Raw genomic sequence first — 26874 nt, forward strand, 5'->3', positions numbered from 1 at the left:
CCACTGTGGCTCTGCAGTTTAAATGTAGTAAGAACTGGGTCCTACTACTTTTAACCTGCAGAACCATAGTGGGGGTAGCTCCTGGACCTGGCACAAGCTTGGACTGACCCAAGCTTGCTGAGTCCTGGCTTGCGCTGGGTCCAGCAGCCCCTGTCTGTGGGGTGTCCCAGTGGGGAGTTGGGAACACCACAGACAGAGGTTGCTTTGCCACAGCAGCTCCTGTCTATGGGGAGTCCCAACTCCCCAGTGGAACCCCCCGCAGACAGGGGCTGCTGCTGAAGCAGCCTCCCCTGGCTCCCCCCACTGCTGCCTCTGATAAAGGCAGCAGTGTTGGGGGGGGGGGGGAGAAGCGGCACCACAGAGAAGGTGCTGGGAGGAACCAGCTTTTAAGCCAGTTTTCCCTAGCACCAGCTCCCGCTGATATAGAGGCACCAAGGGGGAGTAATGCAAGTAGTTGACTCGACTGCTCAATAAACCTAGGTTTATGGAGTAGTCGACTAATCCACTACTCTTTTACATCCCTAATATGGCCCCTCCTGTTGTTGTGTCATTTCACAATTTTTAATTAACATATACATCCTCACAATATCCTAAGAGACAGGGAAGTACCCTCATCTCTGCCAACACTGGCGATGCATGAGGGGGTCCGAGGAGACACATGACCTCCGCAATGCCATGGGCAGGAGGGATATGGGGCCAGAGCTTCTGTGTTGCCCAAGGACAAGCAGGGGGGCCTGGCAGCCACAGAAAGGGCACCCCCCCACACACAGCTGTGGCTGTTGGAATCCTAGTAACACAACTCTACTCCCCTAGCTACTCCCCTAGCTGCTGGCCAGTAGTGCTCTAACTATTGGACAGTACTGCTATCACAATTTATATACAGAAACTGACTGCTTGATGTGTGTGTGTATGTAAATTTAGCTGACTGTGCATATACGTAATTCCTTGACTTGCTACTGAGGTGTGTCCACAACAACATGCATATAAATTTGGCCTTGTATTTCTATAATGCCATTTCTACCTTTTGTAGAAATGGGTGATCAGCTTGTGCAGGCAATTTGAATAAGGTCTATAATAAACGATGAGGAGTCTAAAATGTGGCAACATAGCTGCTGAGAAAGGATAGCCTCTAATTAACTCATAGGTAATGAGAAAACTCATTGGGTCTCACAATGATAGCTCGAGATAACTAAACCTCAAAGTCTGGAGCTTAAGTTTGGTTCACAGAAGTATTTTAGAAGTTTTGCTGCTTAGCTGGCACTAACCCACACAAAATATTCAGTGATGTTGAAATGTCTCTGAATCCTGAAGAGAGAAGCCCTCGATCAACAGAAAAGAATTGCTCAGGCAGCAGTACTGCAAGCTTTTCCACTCACCCTCACTCACGTGATGCAAACCTAACCTAGAGGGACAACTAGGGTTGCCAGGTGTCCAGTTTTGAACCAGACAGTCCAGTATTTGAGCTTTCTGTTCAGGAAACAAATTGAGAAAATATAAATGTCCGGTATTTTCTAAATAAGATGTAATGTAGATTGTGATGTAATGTCAAGTGTGTCCGGTATTTTTGTTGGAACTATCTGGCAACCCTAGGGACAACCTCTAGAGATGAGAGTAGTTCAGTCTTCAGGCCCATTCAGTCCTCTCCAATATTCTGCTGAGAGAGCCCAGTGAAAGGCCCACTGCTAGATATCAGAGGAGAAACTTGTCCATTATAAAAATCGCTAACTCATTTCATATAGGCCACAAAACTGCCATCAGATGGTAAAAAGTTCCAGTTGCTACCAACCTGGGCTTCATTTGAAGGAAAGACCAACAAATGAAGGGCTATTTAATGCCACATAATCCCCTCAGACATCCAATCTCTCTTTCCCTTTGCATTGTCAATAGTCTGACCCACATCACAGCATACAGTTGAAAGGAACTGGTTAATATTAATGCTGTTAAAAATCCCTGTTCAAAGCTTCCACTCTACTGCTCATTTTCTCAGGCTCACCCACACCCAAAGTAAATATCAGTTTCATGGACAACTAGGAAGGTGCCACAAAAGAAATCATTAAAAACAACTGAAAGATGATTACTGCTTTTTAACTCCAACCCTAAAGCCTGAAACTTGAGTAGAATTAATTTAGGTTCTTAAATGAATTCCTCTGCTTCTGTCATGCGACTAATTCACCACATTTCCTCCTGTTCTGATTATTAAAAAGAAAAACAGCCAATATAAACATCAAAGAGCAGAGATTACTGCCTTTTGTGGCACAAAGATATTTTCCAGTGCCATAGGTACAAAATTACCAGAGAAATTTCTGATCCTTTGGTGGGAAGGGCATGAAAAATCTAGCCATAAATGATCGTTATTTCACACTGCAGCATTCAGCACACCATGGAGCCTGGAGAGCTGGCACTTGAAGAGGTAAGCAAAAAGGGAGTTACAATAGGGAAGGCAAGAGAAGATATCCACCTCTTAAAAGCACAAATTGCTCAATGGCTCTTCAGGGCACAGTTCTCTCCACCCATATCCCTCAAAAGAACGCTCTCATTCACTCAATGGTTAACAGTCTGTAATCAGTTAAGGATGTGCACGTTACAAACAAAATGTAAGTTCTGTTATTTCGAGCTAAAATAAAATGCTAAATTACTATTCAACTCTGATCCAATCCAAACAGACAGATTTCAGTGAAAGCTACGAGTACTCAAACACTCTAAAATCTACTGGATTACATCAAGCTAAAGGAGTCTATCGTTGGACACCCAAAATTACTGGGCACTGGAAATTTTGTTTTAAATCATTCTATGCCTCAGCTTCCTCACTGATAAAATCAGAATGGTTTCTCTGCTATGAAGTGGTGTACTATTACCAACATTAATTCCATGAAGAAAGGATTCTTTACACACCAGAACAAGCTTTTAATCAATACCAAAATATGGTTTGTCATTAAAATTCAGATATTGCACTGGAAAAACTGGCCTAGAATAATGCCTATTTAATGGGAAGTGGTCAATCCTAACATCTCCTTACTTCCTGCCATTTAATCCATATCCTCAAGTAAAAGGGGCATTGCTAAACACAGCACATTCCCTAGGAGATTTAACTGGATTGACCCAATTCTCACATCTTCAACTCAAAGACACCAATCTTTTCCTGGCCACCACCAAGAAAAATCCTTCGCTAGCTTCAAGTTCTGAAACAAAATCATCGGTACAAAGAAACCCTCTCCTGAGGAAACATTTCTAGGGCATACCCTTGAGAGAGAGCCCAAAATGAGAATTCTAAAAGAGTAGGTAGACCCCAAAGATGCAGAAGTGAACTAGTCCTCCAAATGAACTAGTCCCCAAACTAATAAGATTCCTTATATATGTATGTACCTATAGCTGTCCCAGGGTCTGACACAAAGCCTGATTAAGTCTACGGGTGTGTTTTCATTGACTTCAGACCAGGCCCTCTGTTCCTTTTGCACCCAGGTGATTACTCTGCCATATCCACACGAGGAAAACATTTAAAATTCTGAATTAGAATCCAGCTGATTAAGAACACATAGCTAAAGGCATGTAAGAGCTGTAACTTATATGTGGTATAGTATATATCTCTAGAGTGCTTACTTGCACTGACACTGCTATTCTGCTGGGTTGAGTAATGAACATGGCTTCTTCCAACTGATGAGTAGCTGGGGTTAGTAAGAGGCACCTGGGTTGAAATTTAACTCTTCTGCACACAGGTCGTGCTATAAGTCTGGAAAACCAGTGATGTTGCAAGGGTTGGAAATCCTCATGCTATTGGCTCATGTAAAAGTCTGTCTACCGCACAAGTCTAGAAACAGCAACTTTATCTGGCCGACAGCAAACAGTCATCAAATGTTGTTCAAGTGTTCTCAAGGTTTCAGAGTCAAAGACTGAAGCTATTACTACAGAGTCAAGATAACTTTACTACCACACCCCACTGGATAAATGCCTGCTTGTTGTCATCTGTAAGAAAAAACGAATCAATATTTTCTTAAACTACACCCTTGAAGTTTCACTCTCCACTTAGCAGAGTTAGCTTTTGTGGGCGGGGTCCAATATACAGTAACATGAAAATATTGGACAAAGGAGATGAACTAAAATCTTGAACATTTAGAACTGCATTAAAAATAAATATGAAAGACATAGCCTCACCCAGTCCTTTTCCCTATAATGTAGAACTGTTTGCTGCAGTACATTTTTCTAGTACTTTGTCTAGTCTAGTTTTTAAAGTCTCAAATTATGAGGTTTTTAACACTTCCTAAGGAAATTTACAAAGTTCTAGGACTGGAACTTGAGACCTTCAGCATGAGAGATTTGCAAGTATTAGCACTGGGGCAAAAAGCTCCATGTAATACATGTCATATGTGTTTCATCCAATAGAAAGATTCTAAAACTAAAGTCATTAAAATATGCTGAGTTTGAGTTAAAATGGAATCTGTATGAAAAACGACATGTTAAGTGTAGTTGAAATTTCACAGGGTCTTCTATCTAAGGAGCTCAGAGCACCTTACTAACTTTAATAAACAGTTCATTTGAAGTGCTATTAGCCCCATTTTAAAGACAAGAAAACTGAGACCAGAAAGACTAAGCACATTAACCAAGACTACGAAGAGAGTCTGTGTTAGACCTAGGAACACAATTCTCTAATCTCTCAGAGTTCTCTATCCTACCAATTACATCACACATTTTCAATATGAAAGCTGTGATCACCAGGGATCACAAACATATACCAAGGATCAGAGATTAGCAGAGGAGTTTCTAATCAGGTTCCAGAACAGAGCTGATACTAAGCTCAAGTCATGTTTCAGAATCTGGATCAGGAGGCAAAGTCCAAATCAAACTAAGGTAAAAACCAAGAGTTCAGAAGCAAGGAACCAGAATGGTCATGGCAGCTACAGAAAATCCATTTTGGTTGCATGGATGCTTTTTGGAATGCCCCTTACATTTATACAGGGCATAGAGCCAATTACAAACCATGAAAGTAGCTGCCTGTCAAACTCCGTGAGGCGGGACTTCCTATAATGTTTGTTCACAATGGATCATTGGTAGTGAAGCATAAGCTTGTAGCAGTTACAGCTGCATGGAAGCATGGAGACATCAACAGACTGCCAGTTCTGCTAGCCTGGGTTCTAGCCATGCAGGACCTTACACATCCTTTCTTTATGGCTAAATGGAGCAGGCCATGAGCCAATTTTTTGTCATTGTAAAATGGGAATCACACTATGAAAAAGGTTGAGAACCATGTCAGTAGACCATACATGGAGTGGTAAATGGGTGAAATGGACTTTTAGATGAACTGATAGAGTGAAGTAATACCTATTTTAGCAAAAAGTGGACAATATGAAAATAAATTAAGCAGATATTTCTCAGTTTTATGCTTAAGGACATTTTTCAGACTGAGTAAATCTTCAATGACCAATTTTGGCCCTAGATTGACTGAGTTTCATATGCAAGTGAAATGTGTTTGCCCTCCTCTCTGCTGTCATAAAAAGTTTACAAGTATATAAGATTGAGATGGCAAAGCTGTTTACAGACTCCTAGACACAGAAGCCTTTTGGCCTTGTACAAGTATTTAACTATGTAGAGTGAGCTGGGTTTTCATTAAAGAACTCCAAGAGTAATAATTCTTTTCTTGCCTCAGCACAAACCCTTATTGCTCTGCATCCACCCCATACCAAATATAACATGAAGACTTTAAAGAAAAGATTTAAGTTGTTCAATAACCATGTGGACAAGGGGATTCAGTGGATATAGTATACTTAGATTTCCAGAAGGCCTTTGACAAGGTCCCTCACCAAAGTCTCTTAAGAAAAGTAAGCTGTCATGGGATAAGAGGGAAGGTGCCCTCATGGACTGATTAAAAGATGGGATTCAAAGGACAGGAATAAATGGTCAGTTTTCAGAAGGGAGAGAGGTAACCAGTGGTGTTTCCCAGAGGTATGTAGGGGGACCAGTCCTATTTAACATATTCATAAATGATCTGGAGAAAGGAGGAAAGATATCTTGGCACTGAAAAATATTCAGAAAAGGGCAACAAAAGATTTTAGGGGTTTGCAACGGCTGCCATATGTGGGGAGAGGGGGAAAATTAATAAGACTGGGACTTTTCATCTTAGAAATGAGGAGACTCAGGGGAGATATGACAGAGGTATAAAATCATGACTGATGCGCAGAAAGTAAATAAGGATAAGGAAATGTTTTCTACTTATAACACAAAAACTAGGAGTCACTAAATGAAATTAATAGGCAGCAGGTTTAAAACAAATAAAATGAAGTATTCTTCACACAACACACAGTCAACCTGTGGAACTTCTTGCCACAAGATGTTGTGAATATCAGAACTTTAAGAGAGTTCAAAAAATAACTAGATAAATTCACGGAGGATAGGTCCATCACTGGCTATTAGCCAGGATGAATAGGAATGGTGTCCGTAGCCTCTGTCAGAAGCTGAGAACTTGATGATTACCTATTCTGTTAATTCCTTCTGAAGCACCTGGCACTGGCCACTATCAGAAGAGGGGATACTGGGCTAGATGGACTTTTTGTCTGACCCAGCGTGGCCATTCTTATATTCTTCCTTCCTTTAAAATTTTTTTTCATTTTTCCCACCAGGTGAACTAATGTACACATAAAATTACCTCCCATGGAGAATTCTAACCCTACAAATTTAGTGGAAAAAGTTCATATTTCTTGCGACAGAACTTGACTCCATTCAAATCTAGCCACAAGTGTTTTATCAGTTCTCACCACAATGAGAATAGCTGAATGGATATTTATATCACCATGCATTTGTAGACATTAGGCTATACCAACACTCTTTTTTTTTTTCCTTTCTGGACAGCAGCCAATGGAAATTTCAGAGATTTAAATGTTTGGAAGGGAAAGCAATTCAGTCCCTCAGAGGTCTGTTGCCCTTAAAATATGGTATAATGAAAACCAGAACATTTAGGAATGGATTTCAAGAAATTACATCTCACAGTGTTACCCACTTTTTCAGGTAACACTGACTTTTTAAAAGGAAATCCATGCCACTGGATGTTAAATGGATAAAATGAGATACATGCCTTCATCAAATACTCCATTTAATTTAAATTGGTTTCAATGTCATCTTTAAGGGAAGACTGCTAATACTTCTTGTCTTCAACCTGGCTGCATCTTAAAAGTTGCTGTTTTCATCAGAAAACTGACCCTGAATAACAGACAGCAAAATACACCACACTGTCTCTTTTATATTGTGGACAGGACATAGTTGGTTTACAAAATAACATATGACTTTTCTAAATACTAGTGCTGCTGCAAACTCTACCTGAGTTCTCTTTGTTTCTGACATAGAATCATAGAACACTAAAACTGGAAGGGATCTCAGGAGGTCATCAAGTCGAGTCCCTTGCACTCATGGCACGGTTAAGCACCATCTAGATCAGTGGTGGGCAATAATTTTTGATGGGGGGCCACTCCAAGATTTTGGAAAGTGGTCGAGGGCTGCACTCTTCCATGATATTAATGGAGATGCCGGGTTTGGAATGGAGGTTGGGTGCAGATAGGGTTGCCAGGTGTCTGGTATTGTACTGGACAGTCCTGTATTTGTGCACTCTGTCTGGTAAAAAAAAAAAAACAACAGAAAATACCGGACATGTACAATGTCTGGTATTTTCTGATTTTTCCGGCTGCGCACCGGACGGAAGCCTGGCCTGGGCCGAGGAGTGGCTGGGAGTCCCAGCTGGGAGGCGGGGCTGCAATTGCTGCCGGGAGCCCTCAATTGGTTGAGTGTGAGGAGGAGGGGAAGCCTCCTCTTCACTCGTGCATCGCCGGGAGCCTGCGCGGGACAGGCAGCAAGTGCCCAGGTCAATCCCGCTCCCTGCCGGCCGATTTACTCACCCCACCCTTCCCGGATGGCCAGTTCTCCCCCACTTCCCCTCCTGATCTTCCCCAGCCAGTCCTTCTGCACTGCCCCTCAGCTCTGCTTCCTGCTGGCCCATTCCTCTTCCTTGTCTCCCCCGGCCAGTGCCGCTGCACCTTTCCCTGCTCCTGCCAACTCTGCTTCCCGCTCCCCCTTCCTCCTGGCGCCCCCCCGTACCCCCCGCCAGCTCTGCTTCCCACTCCCCCTCCCTACACCAGCTGTGCTTCCCACTCCCCCCTTCCTCTTGGCCACCCTCACGGCCCCCGATTCCCTCCCAGCTGTGCTTCCCACCCCCCCTTACTCCCGGCAAGTCCTGCCCCCTTCTAGACGGTCCCCTCTCCCCCGATATCCTGCGGCCAGCCCCATTCCACCCTCCCCCCCCCACAACCAGCCCTGCTTCCCATTGGCCCCCCCATTTCTCCCGGCCAGCCCCGTTGCCGCCCCCTCCCCCTTCCCGGCCAGCACCGTTCCCTTCCTGGCCGGCTCCCCCCTAATGAAGCGTGTTCGGGGTTTTGTTTTTTTCAAATAATTACCTGGTAACTGCTAGCAGTGATCCAGGTTCTCTGAGGTTTTTTTGCTCAACAACTTAGACCCCCCCCCCCTTTTTTTTTCCTTCAACAAAATGTTTTCCTGGTGGGTTTTTTTTTGGGAGGGGGGCGTTCAGTATTTTTCTTTCAGCCCTCTTTCAACCCTAGGTGCAGAAGGGAGCTTGGGGTAAGGGACTGAGGTGCAAGAGGGAGAATGGAGTCTAGGAGGCAGTTTGGGTGAAGGAGGTGGTTGTGACCTAGGACAGGGGACTGCAGTGCAGGCATTTGGGATGTGACCTAGGATCAGGGGTGGCCCCTTGAGCCTAGGCGAGCTAGACAGCTGCCTAGAGCGCCGCTGACCCGGGCACCTGATGATGACATCATGGGACGCCGGAGCGCCCCGTGATGACGTCACGGCCATTGACAGTCATTCAGGCAGGGGCGCTGATTGCGCCACCCTGCCTAGGGCGCCAGCTGCTGCACCCGGCCTCGGGCCACTCCTGCCTAAGGTAGGAGGGGATTGTGATCTGGGGCAGGAGATTGGGGTGCCAGATCTGGGGGTGGGGTATGAGTGCAAGAGGGGGACAGAGAGTTTGGGTATGTTGAGTGGGGGGGGCAGAGAGCTGGGGCAGGAAAGGGCTGGGGTGCCAGATGGAAACTAGCCTGCCTGCCTGCCTTCAGAACTTAAAATGTTTCCCAGACAGTCTGCTTGCCTGGCCATGTGCTTCATGAATAACTGAGCCCAGGAGAGGGGGTGTGATTCTTCTTAGCTACCTGTTATTCTAACAAGCAGCTCATATTGGCTGGTTTCTGCCTCAACCGGCCAATGGGAATGTGCTGGGGGGAGGACAGCCCCTAAAACTTCCCCACTCCTCCCCGGTTTTAAAACAGAAATGGAGCCATGTTTCTGCACGGCGCACAGGGCTGTGGGGCAAGCCAGGGAGCCTGCCTGGGGCTCCCCGCTGCCTCCACAGGCCGGATCTGGTGGCTTGGGGGGCCGAATGCAGCTCACAGACTGTATTTAGCCCAAGCCTGATCTAGATCATCCTTAACAGCTGTCTGTCTAACCTGCTCTTAAATATGGAGATTCCACAACCTTCCTAGGCAATTTATTTCAGTGCTAACCACCCTGACAATTAGGAAGTTTTTCTTTGTGTCCAATCTAAACCTCCCTTGCTTCAATAGAAGCCCATTGCTTCTTGCCCTATCGTCAGAGGTTAAAGGAGAATACATTTTTCTCCCTCCTCCTTGTAATATCCTTTCAGGTACTTGAAAGCTGTTATGATGTCTCCTCTCAGTCTTCTCTTTTCCTAACTAAACAAACCCAATTCTTTCAGTTTTCCCTGAGAGGTCATGTTTTCTATAACTTTAGTATTTTTTGTTGCTCTTATCTGGACCTTCTCCAATTTGTTCACATCTTGCTTATAACTGGACATAATACTCCAGTTGAGGACTAATCAACGCAGAATAGAGGGGAAGAATGACTTCTTGTTTCGTGCTCATAACACTCCTGTTATTGCATCCCAGAAATATATTTACCTTTTTTGCAACAGTGTCACACTGTTGACTTATATAGATTGTGGTCCATTGTGACCCCTAGATCCGTTTCTGCTATACTCCTTCCTAGACAGTCACTTCCCATTTTGTATGTGTGAAACTGATTGTTCCTCTATAAGTGGAGTAGTTTGCTTTTGTTCTTATTGAATTTCATCCTATTCATAGGCGTGCGCACAGGGTGTGCCAGGTTGTCTCGGGCCAGCTAGCTGCTGCTGGAGGACGAGAGGGGTTTGTGACGGGGTGCTGCAAACCCTCACTTTAAATTCCCCATGACCATATATGGGGCACTGTGGGGCAGAGAGAGTGCACGTGCGATGTGCTGAAACGCCGTGCAACAGGTAAGAGGGGAGACGCCCGGCCGTGGCGTGATGTCATGGTCTGGAACTTTCAAACCGTGCAGCCCAGCTCCACAAGCAGCTGAGGCCCGACTACAAACGCCAGCCAGCCCGAGCCATTTTTGTGCTCCGGGTCCCGCAGCACTGCCCCTTATGTACCCGGGGGCACCCCTGCCCGGCCCGGCAGCACCGTGCGACCCCCTCTGAGGCGCCACCCCCCCATCCCGGCAGCACTGCGCGGTGCCCCAGGGACACCCCCGCCTGGCCCGGCAGCACCACGCGGCCCCCACCCCACCCCCGAGGTGCCCCAGGGATGTGAATTGGAAGGCAGAAGCCGAAGGTAAAGAAGGGGAGGGGAGGGGGAAAAATAAGAGGAAGGGATGGAAGAGGAAGGAGCTTGTGCTGAGGGGAGGGGGACAGGTCAGGAGAAGAAAGGAGAAGGCACCAAGGGACAGGGTGGAGGAGAGACAAATGCCAGGGGGCCAAGTGGAGACAATGAGGAAAAGGGCAGGAGGGGAGGTGTCAGTGGGAGGGGGGGGGACAGGGTGATGCTGGGAGAGGAGAGGGAAAGGGCATTGGGGGCTGAGGGGGAGGGGGAGGTGCTGGGAGAAAGCTTGAAAGAAGGGGTGGGCATGAGGAAGACAGGGATGGAATATGGCATGTGTGAGGGTTCAGGTTTCCATTCATGCACTGCATTTACAAAGAAGGTGTTTGGGTCACAGAGTGAATCTGAATATTGGAATCAAACCAAAAACATTAGGAAAAAAATTGTTTGTGAAATGTTATAGGTCCTATTTAGGAAAAGTTCTGACCAGTTGATTGTACACACACATCTTGGTACTGAAGTGCAAAGTATTGTTATTTTGGAATAATTCCTTCCCAAGCATGAAAGTTCTATTTGAAGCCAACCAGGCTAACACTCTGGAATGCATTAAAGAGAGCAGCTATTTGAGAAGCAAGATCTGCAGAATTTTACCACTCCCAATGTCTCCCCACAAACACTAGCAGTTATTTAGCAGCTTAGATACATGGTGCAATGTCCCTAAAATGCTGATCAAATTGACTACCTTAAAAAGTTTCTGGATAAACCCAGACAATTTCATCTTTACTACCTCTCTGGCAGTAAATGCAGTGTCTGATTTGGTTTTGGATCAGGTGGCATAATCATTTTAGAATCCATCTTTTTCACTTTTAGGTTAATGCTTTCTCAAAGAGCACCGCTCTTTGGTTTGACTAACCGGTGCCATGGGCTTACACAATACAAAACGCAGTAAGTGCACCAGCACAAAGATAACAAGCTGAAGCTTGGGGTATGTTCTCTAACACTTAACTTCTGAATGACACTATGGTGTTCTCCAAAGAGCTGTGTTATAGTGGACTGGCAGGACTTCTTATAGTTAAGGTTTAAACAAGCTGTGTGTTTAAAGCAGGACTTCAAATGGTCTAAAAAAATCTGCATGGGTAACAAAAGGAAAGGGTACTCCTCCCCTATTATTTCTCCAAATGCTATTAGTTTCTCTTTTTCACTCTCAGTTCATCACAGGAATGAAAGGAGAGGGCCTATGCAAAATAAACTGGAGAGCAGGATAATGCAAACAAGCATATGGCCACAGTCTGAAATTGGGAAATTAATTCTCACAAGAATTATGAACCATCACAAACTTCACTCCCATTCTGAAGTGCAAGGCACATTTCTGACCTGCCTTCTCTAATATAATCATAGAGCGGTGTATGCATTCACACACACACACACACACACACACACACACACACACACACACACACACACACACACACACACACACACACACACACACACACACACACTATTGCACATGCAATTTTCCCTTCGGAAGAGGATGAGGGATTAAACAGCACATGGCAATGGACTACTAGAAGGTGCTCAGATATTATAATGATGAGTGCAGTGTAAGAACCTATATAGACTAGAATAGAGTAGATATGTCAGGTGGCAGGAAGATCTTCTGAGTGGAACACAGACTGTGGGCAGAGCTTCCATGAGAATCATCACTGTATTTTCCCCAATTTAAAACCTGATGATAGGTATTCTCCATCTTAAGTTTGTGTGTCTTGGAACACAAGTAAGGTGCAGCTAACACACTATTTTATACTGCCACGATGTTAAAATAATACAAAGCTGCATAACCACATTGCACAATAAAGTTATTCATGCTGCAGACACTATCTTTCTTAATTAACCTGGACATGGCTAAACTTCAGTTAGGTATCATGGAACATGTCTCCTTTATCAAACCAATTCTTCTATCAAGTCAGTGCCCTCCAGGGAGCAAAATAAATCTCAGAGAGAACAAGAATGAACAAAACCCCATCACAAAAAAAGCCAAAAAGTTTAGGGAGAAAGTTCCACACATAGGGAAAACAAGGAAGTTTAACTAATGCTGTCGTTGTCATTCAAAGTCATCATTGCCATTCCAGAAGTTCTCTCATTAAGATATATGGTAAAGCAATATTTGCCTAATGCCACTAGAAGAGTATTACAGGCCATCACCATTTAAAATCTCTAAGGGAAGAAAGTGTTTCTTTCTCCATGCAGTAACAGAAACCTTGGCAAACCAAAACGCCCTAGCCTGGAAATACTGTAATTCACACTGTTACAAGGTCTGAAAACAACTCCCTTTTTGGCTCTTGAAAGAAAAAAATTCTTGTTCACACTTCAAAGTCCAATACTAAAGCTTGATTTTAAAAAAGCCTGGACAATTTTTATTTGAAAGACAAGGTGGGTGAGGTAATATCTTTTATTAGACCAACTTCTCTTGGTGAGAGAGACAAGCTTTCAAGCTTACACAGAGCTCTACTTCAGATTTAGTTTTATAACTAGTAAAATCTGTACTTAGGCAAGCTAAGATAAGTATGATAAAATTTCATGCTTCAGCGAATAAAGTGAATGCTACAACGATCAGGAAAGAATCCTATTTTGACTCCTATTCAGCCAATACTACACATTTGTTGGGTTTGTTTTATTCTCCCCTTCTTCGGACACACCAATTTGACTATGGCTGGAGGCAATTTATTGTGTCTGACAGATAATACCCTGATGATCCTGTGCACATGTGTAATTTTAGGACAGAGAATCACAGAGGTGAACGGAAAAGTAAAGCTCTAATTTCAATGGTATGAAAAGCACTTATCCTCTGTATTTTTAAAAGGACTTTTTAATAATGCATTTTTATTATTTGAATATACCTTATGGGGATTTTCAGATTCAGTTCCTATCTAAGTGTTAGTGTAACATTTCATGTGGCAAGTGCATGCTTTAGAATAGATGTGTATTTCAAGCTGTACCTGCCACTATAAAAACAGCCCCAGGAACAATCCCACGGCCAGCCTCTGCCTACGTGCAAAAGGAGACAAACAGCATGGCTACCAATCCAAGATTAGAAAGATTACGATCATAAAAGTAGTTGGAGTGGTTAATCTACTACTACACCTACAGTTCCTGGGTGTAACAGGGCCCTTACTAACAATGTCAAGGTTGTGTACATGGAGCCATTCAAAACACTCAAAAAAGCAAACAATTTCTGGCACTGCAATTTACCTCAGTCTTTGTCGAGCACACAGGTAACTTAGCAATGACTCAAAGAGAGTAGGAGAGGTTGAGGTCACTCCTCTGCCAGACATAATGACATTAGAAAAATATTAACTCTTTGTGTTACTTTCTTGAAGTGGTGCTCACGGCAGTTACAAAACAACACAGCTCTCTTTCTCTTTTAAATGTGAATTTAGGGCATGTAAAAAGGGCTATTTCTAGCCATAGCAGGCCTCCTCTGAACTAGAGAATTTTATAAAACAAATTTGTACCATAGCTGATTCACAATGATCAAGCTGAAACTATGCAGCATCAATGGCAGCCCTAATGAAGACAAAACAAAATTTCGTGTCTTTCAGCATTTTTATCACCACCCCATTTAAAGATACACTTCTGCTTTTGTAGCCTTACCTACATGAGAGCACACATGAAGACACGACCCCTAATTCTGCTAATTATCCACAGAAGCGGTAAATAGGCAACTGTTGTGAAAACTGTTCCTGCTAAATAATCCATCAAGTGTGTGTAAGGGAGAGAAGTGGAGGACAGAGGGGAGAAGGTAGTTAACTTTGCATGACATATTAAGTTCCTTGACAAGCTTTATCTACATAAAAAATCCTTTCCTCGTAAAGCTGTTGTGTTGGAGTGACTAAACTGGACATTTCAAACTGATAAGCAAAATAAAAGGAGTAGGTTTCAAGTGAGGTTCAGTGCTTTAATGCAACACAGATGATTAGCATAATGATTTACGGGAACAGGAACAAAAAACACATTTACTAACAAGTATAAAGGAAGTAAATTCAAGAGCAATAGTATAGAATTTTTTCCCATCACAAAATTATACTTTCATAACCTCATTTGATAATGTTTTGTAAGGTTTATCATAATCAAATCTTTAATTCAGATTTGGCAATATAGTATATCTTTTTGTATTTTAAAAGGGGAAATTAAGTAATTTTAAAAATGTTAGCCTGGCAGAAATGAAGTAGTACTTGTTTTGTTTCTAACTGACAATAACAGAACCCAAAATGTGCACTGTAAAGTAGCTATATTTGGTATGCTAGCAGTTCAAGTATACATGTAGAGAGAAAGTCAGAGAGAAATGAAATCCAGAGTACTCAGATTCTTCAGGGTGCAAGTATTTTATAAATGCAAATTATCAATAGTTTGCAGATGAATACATTAATTCAGATTCTGAATTCACATAAATCAGCATAAATCCAATGTAGCCACTCTGAATTTACTGTAGTGTAACAAAGCCAAGTTTGCACCATTGTACATTTACTGCAACAAAAGAAACAAGATATAAAAGTTTAGGGAAAAAAATCAGCCATTTAAATCACATGGAGAATTTAAAGAGGCAGACTATAGATATCCAATTTAAATTGGTCAAGATATTACAGCTAACATCCTTTTTCTTGGGGAAAGTGCTATGGATTCTTTAATGAGAACAGAATGTGGTCAAATTATAACATGGTATCTGAAGACATATATTTCTTTACTACAATTTAATCACATTATTCATGGAATTAGTAATTTAGCACTGGAACAACCATTCCAAAACACTCCATTAGCCAAAGCCTCCTTTTTTAAAAACTAACTATTGAAATATTTGATTTTCTTATTACATGTAACGGACCATAGCCACTCGTAATCTCTGACAAGTGTGTCACTTATTTTTCATTTGCAGAACATGCAAAAGAAATCTGAATTAATCTGGAAAAGAGAATTTAGTCCATATTGAAAAGAAGTCTAAAGGTATCATTGGCTGTGCTGTATTGTACAAATTAACAAGTTTGTTAGATACAACCCTTGGTGGCTGCATCATCATGATTAAACATTCTTAGATAGGTAGCTAATGCGAATCAGTCAGTCCACACGCTGGCTGTTTGAAGTAAAATTAAAAGTATAATGTTTTAATTGCCAGAGAATTTTCTTTTACATTGCACACAGTAAGCGGCAGCCATATGATGAAAACTGACAATACTTTCTATGTTTAATTCCTCTATATTACATCTTCATTTTAAACTAGGGTTACCAGGTGTCCAGTTTTGAACTGGACTGTCCAGTATTTGAACTTTCTGTCCGGGAAAGAAATTGAGAAAATACCGGACATATAAATGTCCGGTATTTTCTAATTAAGTACATTTTATTATTGTGGGTATCAGTGCATATTTGCGAACTGCCTGGCTGGTAGACATGCTCACACTGCGTGAGCGTGTCTACCAGCCAGGTAGTATGCAACTACACAGTAGAGAGGAGGGGAGCAGGGCAGGATGGAATCCCCGGGGCCGGACTAGCTTGTGTGCTCTGCAGGGTCCATGCACAGGATGGACAGCACCCCAGGATCTGCGTGTGCTCGGGCCAGCCCTGCTCCCCGCCAGCCAATTCTCTCTCCCCGACCCCCCTCCCGGCCAGCCTTGCTACCTGGTTCTCCTCCCCGCTCCCGGATCTGAGATCAAGTGTATCTGGTATTTTTTTTAAGCCATCTGGTAACCCTATTTTAAACATATATGTTCTTAATAACTTAAGCACTTCTTATATGGTAAATATTTATCTTGCTAGCTGAAATCTTAGAACTAATGACTACATTCTTCCTTTAAGGGGTGTTGGTAAATATATGCTGAGTCATCCTGAGGAACTGCCATGTTGATTGTTCTATCTGGATGATCATGGTGGCACCAATGCAGCAAAGAACTTACTTATAGACTCATAGACTTTAAGGTGAAAAGGGACCACCATGATCATCTAGTCTGACCCCCTGCTCAATGCAGGCCACAGAATGTCACCCACCCACTCTTAGAATAATCCTCTCACCTATATCTCAGATATTGAAGTCTTCAAATGATGGTTTAGAGACCCCAAGATACAGAGAATCCTCCAGCAAGTGATCCATGCCCCATGCTACAGAGGAAGGCGAAAAACTTCCAGGGCCTCTGCCAATCTACCCTGGAGGAAAATTCCTTCCCGACCCCAAATATGGCAATCAGCTGAACCCTGAGCATGTGGGCAAGATTCACCAGCCAGACACCCAGGAAAGTTCTCTATTGTATCTCCTATTATCCCACCATTGGCCTATTTACCACTGATAGTGAAAGGTCAATAAGTTGCCAAGATCAAGTTATCCCATCAAACCATCGCCTTCATAAACCCAACTAGCTTTATCTTGAAGCCAGATAGGTCTTTTGCCCCCACTACTTCCCTTGGAAGGCTGTTCCAGAACTTCACTCCTCTAATGGTTAGAAACCTTCGTCTAATCTTCCTGGTAGCCAGCTTATATCCATTTGTTCTTGTGTCCACATTGATACTGAGCTTAAATAATTCCTCTCCCTCCCTAGTATTTATCCCTCTAATATATTTAAAGAGTGCAATCATGTCTCCCCTCAGCCTTCTTTTGGCCAAGGTGAACAAGCCAAGCTCCCTGAGTCTCCTTTCATAAGACAGGTTTTCCATTCCTCGAATCATCCTAGTGGCCCTTCTTTGTACCTGTTCCAGTTTGAATTCATTCTTCTTAAACATGGGAGACCAGAACTGTACACAGTATTCCAAATGGGGTCTCACCAATGCCTTGTATAACAGCACTAACACCTCCTTATCTCTACTGGAAATACCTTGCCTAATGTATCCCAAGACTGTATTAGCCTTTTTCACGGCAATGTCACATTAGCGGCTCATAGTCATCCTGTGATAAACCAGGATTCCTAGGTCCTTCTCCTTTACCATCACTTCCAACTGATGTGTCCCCAGCTTATAACTAAAATTCTTGTTATTAATCCCTAAATGCATAACCGTACACTTCTCACTATCAAATTTCATCCTATTGATATTACTCCAATTTACAAGATCATCTAGATCTTCCTGTATGATATCCCGATCCTTTACTGAATTGGCAATACCTCTCTACTTTGTGTCATCCACAAACTTTATTAGCACACTCCCACTTTTGATGCCAAGGTCAGTAATAAAAAGATTAAATAAGATTGGTCCCAAAACTGATCCCCGAGGAACTCCACTAGTAACCTCCCTCCAACCTGACAGTTCACCTTTCACTATGACTCTCTGTAGTCTCCCCTTTAACCAGTTGCTTACTTAATTACTTAATACATGCTTCACTGGGAGCACACAGTAAGTCCCATTAAAGGTAATAGGACAGCCCACATGCTTAAGATAAGCATATGTTTAAGTTCTTTGAATCATGGCCTTCCTTTTAGATTCAGTAAGTTTGTTAGGTCAGATACATGCATAGAAAACATCCTTCATCTCTGGGCAACATTTGTTCATCCAAGGCATTTTAATGCCATACCCTATAAATGAGGTACTCGTTTTTAACTCAGGGGTGGGCAACAACAAGCCTTCGTTCTAGACACAGTTCACCAGGCATAGCCCCTGGCAGACTGCCAGACACTTAATTTACCTGTGCATCCACAAGTATAGCTGCTCGCAGCTTCCATTGGCAACGGGACCCATAGAAACTGAAAGCAGCTGTGCCTGTAGACAAACAGGTAAATAAAGCATCTGATAGCTCGCTAAGGGCTAACCCTGGAGAACTGCTTCTGGTCTGTGGGCTACTTATTGTCCACTCCAGTTATAATTGATGATTCTACAAACTGCAACATTATTTCCATGAAAACGAGGAATAAAGAAAAAGTAATAAAAGAGGAGTGAAATTCTTTCCTAACTTTTACAACATCAAAGAAAATCAAATTAATAATTTTTAACTTTTGAAACCAAATCTGCAGTTCTACTATATGTCAGGAGGAAAAAAAAGCACCATTAGGCACATTAGAAGCTAACTTCTGGAAAGTAAAATTTGATTCATTTCGCCAAATCATTATACATGAAAATTCTACTATATTTATTGTACTGATCTATGGTTTGGGTACATCCATCTGGATAGTCTCACTCTAGTACTAAGAATGCCTCTTTTCTTATTCCCCCCCGTAGAAGTTACCAAAACAATCTAAACCAGTGGTCATCAATCAGTAGATCAGGACCTACTGGTAGATCTTGGAACCTTTGACAGGTGATCCTGAGAGGTATGGACAGAACGCTATTAAGTGCTGGCACTTCATCTGCCCCTCTCAGCACTGCCATTCTGCTCCTGCCCTCTGCCTTGGAGGTGCCCCTGACCCCTGGGAGCCTTCTGCTTGCTGTGCAGGGCATAGGAAGAAGAGGAGGGGGTGCTGATGTCAGGATGCCCCTCCCTCCACCACATATGCCATCTCCACAGAGCAGAGAGGAGCAGGGATGGAGAGTTTGCTGGATGCTTTGGAAGAGGTGCAGGGCCAGGGTAGGGGTGAACCTGCCTTAGCCCCCTGCACCACCACCACCCAAAAGCCACCTGTGGTAAGCAGTGCCCAGTTGGAACCCACATTCCGAACCCCGCCTCCAGTCCTGAACCCCTCCTACGCCCCAAACTCCTGCCCCCAGCCTGATAAAAGCGAGTGAGATGGGGGAGGGAGGATGGAGTGAGCAGGGGCAGGGCCTCAGAGAAGGGATGGGAAGGAGGCAGAACAAAGGTGTTTGGGTTTGAGGTAGATCCTGGATTGCACTTAAGTTCAAAAAGTGATATTATGCTTTAAAAAGTTGGGAGACCACTGATCTAAACTAATGCTTAGGGAACATACAACAAACCTAACATAGGAGAGAGGGACTCAACAGATCAAAATCTTGGTGAGACATGGAGTCTTAAATCACCACATAAGAACATAACATAAGAAAGGCCATACTGGGTCAGACCAAAGGTCCATCCAGCCCAGTATCCTGTCTGCCAACAGTGGCCAATGCTAGGTGCCCCAGAGGGAGTGAACCAAACAGGTAATGTTCAGGCGATTTCTCTCCTGCCAGCCATCTCCAGCCTCTGACAAACAGAGGCTAGAGACACCATTCCTTACCCATCCTGGTTAATAGCCATTAATGGACGTAACCTCCATGAATTAATCTAGTTTTCTTTTAAACCCTGTTATAGTCCTAACCTTCACAACCTCCTCAGGCAAGGAGTTAACTATGCACTATGTGAAGCAGAACTTTCTTTTATTTGTTTTTAACCTGCTGCCCATTAATTTCATTTGGTAGCCCCTAGTTCTTATATTATGGGAACAGGGAAATAACTTTTCCTTATTCACTTTCTTCACACCACTCATGATTTTATAGACCTCTATCATATCCCCCCTTAGTCTCCTCTTTTCCAAGCTGAAAAGTCTTTGTCTCTTTAATCTCTCCTCATATGGGACCCGTTCTCAACCCCTAATCATTTTAGTTGCGCTTCTCTGAACCTTTTCTAATGTCAGTATCTTTTTTGAGATGAAGAGACCACATCTGTATGCAGTATTCAAGATGTGGGTATACCATGAATTTATATAAGGGCAATAAGATATTCTCTATCCCTTTTTTAATGATTCTTAACGTCCTGTTTGCTTTTTTTAACTGCCACTGCACTCTGCATGGATGTCTTCAGATAACTATCCACGATGATTCCAAGATCTTTCCTGATTAGTTGTAGCTAAATTAGCCCCTATCATATTGTATGTATATTTGGGGTTATTTTTTCCAATGTGCATTACTTTACATTTATCCACATTAAATTTCATTTGCCAATTTGTTGCCCAATCACTTAATTTGGTGAGATATTTTTGAAGATCTTCATAGTATGCTCTGGTCTTAAGTATCTTGAGCCGTTTAGTATTGTCTGCAAACTTTGCCACCTCACAGTTTACCCATTTCTCCAGATCATTTATGAATAAATTGAATAGGGTTGGTCCTAGGACTGACCTTTGGGGAACACTGCTAGATACCTCTCTCCAGTCTGAAAATTTACTATTTATTCCTACCCTTTGTTTCCTGTCTTTTAACCAGTTCTCAATCCATGAAAATATCTTCCTTCTTATCCCATGACAACTTAATTTATGGAAGAGCCTTTGGTGAGGGACCTTGTCAAAGGCTTTCTGGAAATCTAAGTACACTGTATCTACTGGATCCCGATTGTCCACGTTTGTTGACCCCTTCAAAGAACTCTAATAGATTAATAAAACATGATTTCCCTTTACAGAAACCATGTTGACTTTTGCCCAAGAAATTATGTTCTATGTGTCTGACAATTTTATTCTTTACTATTGTTTCAACTAATTTGCCTGGTACTGGTCTGTAATTGCTGGGATCACTTTTAGAGCCCTTTTTAAATATTGGCGTTACCTTAGCTATCTTCCAGTCATTGGGTACAGAAGCTGATTTAAAGGATAGGTTACAAACCATAGTTCCGCAATTTCACATTTGAGTTCTTTTAGAACTCGAGTGAATGCCATCTGGTCCCGGTGACTTGTTACTGTTAAGTTTGTCAATTAATTCCAAAACCTCCTCTAATGTCACTTCAATCTGTAACGATTCCTCAGATTTGTCACCTACAAAGGACAGGGCAGTTTTGGGAATCTGCCTAACATTCTCAGCCGCGAAGACTGAAGCAAATAATCCATTTAGTTTCTCTGCAATGACTTTATTGTCTTTACGTGCTCCTTTTGTATCTCGATCATCCAGGGGCCCCACTAGTTGCATAGCAGGCTTCCTGCTTCTGATGTATTTAAAAAACATTTTATTACCTTTTGAGTTTTTGGCTAGCTGTTCTTCAAACTCCTTTTTGGCTTTTCTTATTACATTTTTACACTTAATTTGGCAGTGTTTATGCTCCTTTCTATTTACCTCACTAGAATTTGACTTCCACTTTTTAAAAGATGACTTTTTATCACTCACTGCTTCTTTTACATGGTTGTTAAGCCATGGTGGCTCTTTTTTAGTTCTTTTACTATGTTTTTTAATTTGGGGTACACATTTAAGTTGGGCCTCTATTACGGTGTCTTTGAAAAGTCTCCATGCAGCTTGCAGGGATTTTACTTTAGTCACTCTACCTTTTAATTTCAGTTTAACTAACCTCCTCATTTTTGCATAGTTCCCCTTTTTGAAATTAGATGCCACAGTGTTGGGCTGCTGAGGTGTTCTTCCCACCACAGGAATGTTAAATCTTATTATATTATGGTCACTATTTCCAAGTGGTCCTGTTATAGTTACCTCTTGGACCAGATCCTGAGCTCCACTCAGGACTAAATCGGGAATTGCCTCTCTCCTTGTGGGTTCCTGTACCAGCTGCTCCAAGAAGCAGTCATGTATGGTATCGAGAAATTTTGTCTCTGCATTTCATCCTGAGGTGACATATACCCAGTTGATATGGGGATAATTGAAATCCCCTATTATTGAGGTTTTTATTTTGATATCCTCTCTAATCTCCCTTAACATTTCATAGCCACTATCACTGTCCTGGTCAGGTGGTCAATAATATATCCCTACTGTTATATTCTTATTAGAGCATGGAATTACTATCCATAGAGATTCTATGGAACACGTTGATTCATTTAAAATTTTTTCTTCATTCAATTCTACATTTTCTTTCACATATAGTGCCACACTCCCCCCCCCCCCCCGACCTGTTCTGTCCTTCCAATATATTTTGTACCCCGGTATGAGTGCGTCCCATTGATTGTCCTTACTCCACCAGGTTTCTATGATGACTATTATATCAATATCCTCCTTTAACACGAGGCACTCTAGTTCACCCATCTTATTATTTAGACTTCTAGCATTTGTGTACAAGCACTTTAAAAACTTGTCACTGATTATGTGTCTGCCCTTTTCTGATGTGTCAGATTCTTTTTCATGAGAATGTTTCTCGTCTGATTTGGCTCATACTTTGTCTTCCATCCCCTCCTTCTGACTAAAGCCTAGAGAATCTCTATCAACAGATTCTCCTCTAAGAGAAGTCTCTGTCCGATCCCTGTGCTCCTCTGCACCAATCAGTTTTCCCCCATCTCTTAATTTAAAAACTGCTCTGCAGTCTTTTTAATGTTAAGTGCCAGCAGTCTGGATGCACTTTGGTTTAGGTGGAGTCCATCCTTCCTGTATAAGCTCACCCTATTCCCAAAATTTCCCCAGTTCTTTATAAATCTAAATCCCCCCTCCCTGCACCATCGTCTCATCCACGCATTGAGACTCTGAAACTCTGCCTGCCTGGCCCTGTGCATGGAACTGGAAGCATTTCTAAGAATGCTACCATAGAGATAAGATACCACGATAATGAGTTTTTTTCAAAATACACAAATACTTTAGATAGATCTATTGTTTATCAGATGACTGCTTCAAGTAAGATGAGGTTGGTATTGGCCATTTATCTTTATTATTTGCAGATGATGTGGTGACCTATGCAAGATGAGTTGGTGGCTGCAATCCATTTCCTAGGGGAAGAAAAATCACAACAACAAAAATCAGTCAGCACCCTTGGGGGCAGCATCAGCAAAGGTATTTTCTGTCTCACTTCCCTACCTTCAGCAGCTGCATTATCCTTGGGGGGCAACATCAGCAGAGAAGACAAGAAGTGATTGTTCTGAATTATCTTGAGGCAGTACCCTGATGTGTCAGTACAGTATAGAGAAACTCACACTAATGCTGCACCATTCCATCAATTTGGCATCTTTCAACTACTAGAAAACAAAATCTGGACCTTGGTACAATCCTAAGACATAGTCGATACCAGTGCTTCTCTGCCTACAAAAGCAGCCATGGTATTAAAACTTTTTATTCAAAAAACAAAGGCTAACGCAAGATTTTGCTTCTGACTGAAAAATCTTGCTCCTTATTTTGGTGTAAGCAATGATTTGTAAGTGCTCACCAACTCTTTGGAAAGCACTGCACTTGCAAAAGAAGCCGTCAAACCAAGACGGCTGAAAACCAGCAACTATCTTCTCTTTTTCAAAGTCACTCTCTCTTGTAACTGATAGATTTACATAACTGGGGATTATCTTTTCATCCATTCACAAGTGAAATATGGTTATTTGCTATTTCTTTGGCCAACTGATTATGGTCCTTAATTGCCCAAGTGGAAGACCTGATATCCCATTTCTATTGATGGCCCAGAACTGATTAAACAACTGCATGAATGGGCATTTCATCCATTCCTCACCCAGAAGGGGAAAGAAGGGTACCCATCAGAGATAAAGAATTAGAGGTTAGAGGATATGCAGGATCTTTTACCAAGCAAGAAAACTTACTAAACTTGCTATAGGAAAACTATTTATCTCCACTCCACTACCACTCTCACTAATGGATTCCAAATATTCTTGATAAATGTTTATACAGGTGACAAGTAAGAAAAAGAAACCCAGCTCTCACATCTGAACCTGACAGTTTAATTCCCCACTTAGTTGTCTGAAAACTATGATAAAATGTCACCTAGATTTATCTTAGAACTGAGCAAACAAGCTACAATAAAGGCATGAGTGAGGTAGTGAATGAGGCCATAGCGGTTAATAATTAATAGGATAAGTGTCTAATTTCTCTTGCACAATGCAGGTCTCATTACTTGCAAACACACCTGGCAAGCACAAAGTGTCAGCCACCGCAGAAAAAAGAAAGGAACAGGGATGTATTCCAAAGAATTCAACCCTCTCAATTTCTTTACGTTAGCCTGAAGCCTTCTCTACTTGATAAATGACTGGTCCCAAACCCACTACAACCTTTAGCATAACTGAAAATGTCTGTTCATGAGAGACTCAGGTTGGCCATAAGGAGAATTCTTCAGGTGAAAATTGGGGTGCATTGATTGCCTGGCATAAGGGCTAAATAGCCACGGGTTCTGATACCTAAGAATGTTTGCCATAAAAATTACTGAAGCTACACAGAGTTTGCTGCTAGAACAGTCACTGGTGCTGGAAGGTCAGACCATTGGCGGAGCTACGTGGGCCCCATACTAATACAGCAAGGAGTTAAGCAAAGCAGGAAAAGGTTAAGGCACAATGGCAGAACTTTTGAAAAGAAGTCGACACTTAAATAGTAGGGGTCCTGCAGTTCAAAACAGAGATTATTCATACAAAAAATAATCTAGATTCAGGGGTCTGTGAATTTAAAGCAGACTAACTTAATGTGTGGATGCTCTTATTCTGGAATAAAAATGTCCCAATTAGCTTAATCCATTTTGGAAGTGGAGTAGTTAAATAGGAATAAAATGTTGCTGGAGTTGAGTGGGGGGAAACCTTGAACAGTGACTTCCTGCATTAGGGTTGTTTGGAGTCAATGTTATTAATCCTTCACCGCCATGTGAACCAAATTCACTCACTAAAAATCTTATTTTGTGCTAACTACATGACAATATGATAGCATCCTAATATTTCTGTTAAGTTAATTGACCTATTTTGGAAAGATCACTTAAGTAGATATGACGCATCCAAGATTCATGAGCCCCTTTCTTATGTGACTATTGAAAAGTCTGGTTTAAAGACAGAAGCAAAAAGCCATAAACGAGTCAGCCCTCATCAATCAGCCTATTTATAAAAATGTTTGGATGACGCAGTAAGATTTTGAGAATGAAAGTTGTTAAATATGAATTCCTCAACTGATATGTAATGTTCCATTTAGTCCCCAGCAAACAGTCTAGAAAAGGAATCTGTATTTGATGCCTATGCAATACATTTGTTTCTCAGTTTTAAAATGAAGCATGCATGTGACGAAGTGGGTCTTTGCCCACGGAAGCTTATGCTCCTACACTTCAGTTAGTCTATAAGTGCCACAGGACTCCTCGCCGCTTTTGCAGATTCAGACTAACACGGCTACCCCTCTGATAAAATGAAGCAAACCATCTAAAATTAAACTATTGCTATGCAGCAGTAAACCACTTCCAGGCTCCATGATATTTATTGCTCCATGGTATAGAGTACAAATGCTAAAAGGTGGAAAATGCTGACTAGAGAGAAGTTTAACTGTGTTTAACTAGAGAGAAGTTTAGACACAGGTTGAGCCAAATAATTGGTCCATCTAACCTGACAGTGACAAATACCTAAATTCACTTATAACAATTCATGGACTCTGGTGCAGTGCCCTACTTGGGAACAAATTCCCTCCTTATCTCATATTCAGAATTTCGCAACTGGCCAGCTAATTCAGGAAGTGTCACAGATATATTGGGATACCTTAATTCCTTTGTAGAAACTGGGGCAGTTAATTAAGACATACAGATCCCCGAGGAAAAACAAATATTTAGGCCCTTCTTTTCCCAACACGTACATCATCTAAATCATGCAATTGAGTTAGTCACATGTTTCCTCTACAGTCTGCATATATTTTATTCCTTTGTTGCAATATCTTACACAAGTTTGGCCAACATGTTTCAAAAAGCAAGAGTTGTGTGTCCAGCATACCAGGGTACTTAATGTTAGAAAAGGGGAGATGTTTTAAAATTTCTCTCTGCCTTTATTGAGGGGCAATCAAAACATGTGAATTTCCATAAACACTATGCTGTACTTCTACATGGTAATAGGGACACATTATGAAATGTACTGCCGATATCTTCAAGTATCAGCTTTGTAAAGTTCATGATATGTGAATTTTAAAGGAGATGGAGAAAAGCTGTTTAAGCACTGTAAATCAGAGGTACATCATTATGGAGCACTTTGGAGATTAAGAATAATTTGAAATTTTAAACTAATTTTGTATGCAGCTTAAGAGAGACATTTAGGCAATATGTCCATCACTAGTCAAGCTCTCCACAGCTGCTAATCATGCTACCACACTGCCAGTGAATGTGACATATAAATACACCCAGGAGTCAGACGACAGAACAATGTACTCCTTTAAAGCATGTGTGCATATATATTAATTTCAGTGATATGATGGCTATGTGTATCAATCACATCAGGATAGTCACATTACAAAGTACAAATCTGTCAAGAGACAATGGAAGGCCACCCAGGTCAAACATCCAGAGGAGGTGGGTGCAAACCCTGATTTTAGGAAGGACTTGTTGACCTATGTGTGACCTAAGATAAATCCAAAGGAAATGTCCTAATGATAAACATCAAAGACCTAGCCAGAGCATGTAGAAAGCAAGGGCATGACTCAGTAGGGGACTGAGACTCAGTGGGTGGTGTTATCTTTATTTTGCAGTTTACATTGCAACAGT

General features: G+C 42.0%; 1 protein-coding gene across 6 annotated transcripts in view; it reads right to left on the minus strand.

Moving 5' to 3' along the window:
* The window catches only part of RAD51B (RAD51 paralog B), a 627945-nt gene that overhangs the window by 387727 nt on the left and 213344 nt on the right, over window positions 1-26874 (minus strand). The window lies entirely within an intron of this gene.

This window comes from Pelodiscus sinensis, chromosome 4 (assembly GCF_049634645.1).
Source record: "Pelodiscus sinensis isolate JC-2024 chromosome 4, ASM4963464v1, whole genome shotgun sequence".
NCBI lineage: Eukaryota > Metazoa > Chordata > Testudines > Trionychidae > Pelodiscus > Pelodiscus sinensis.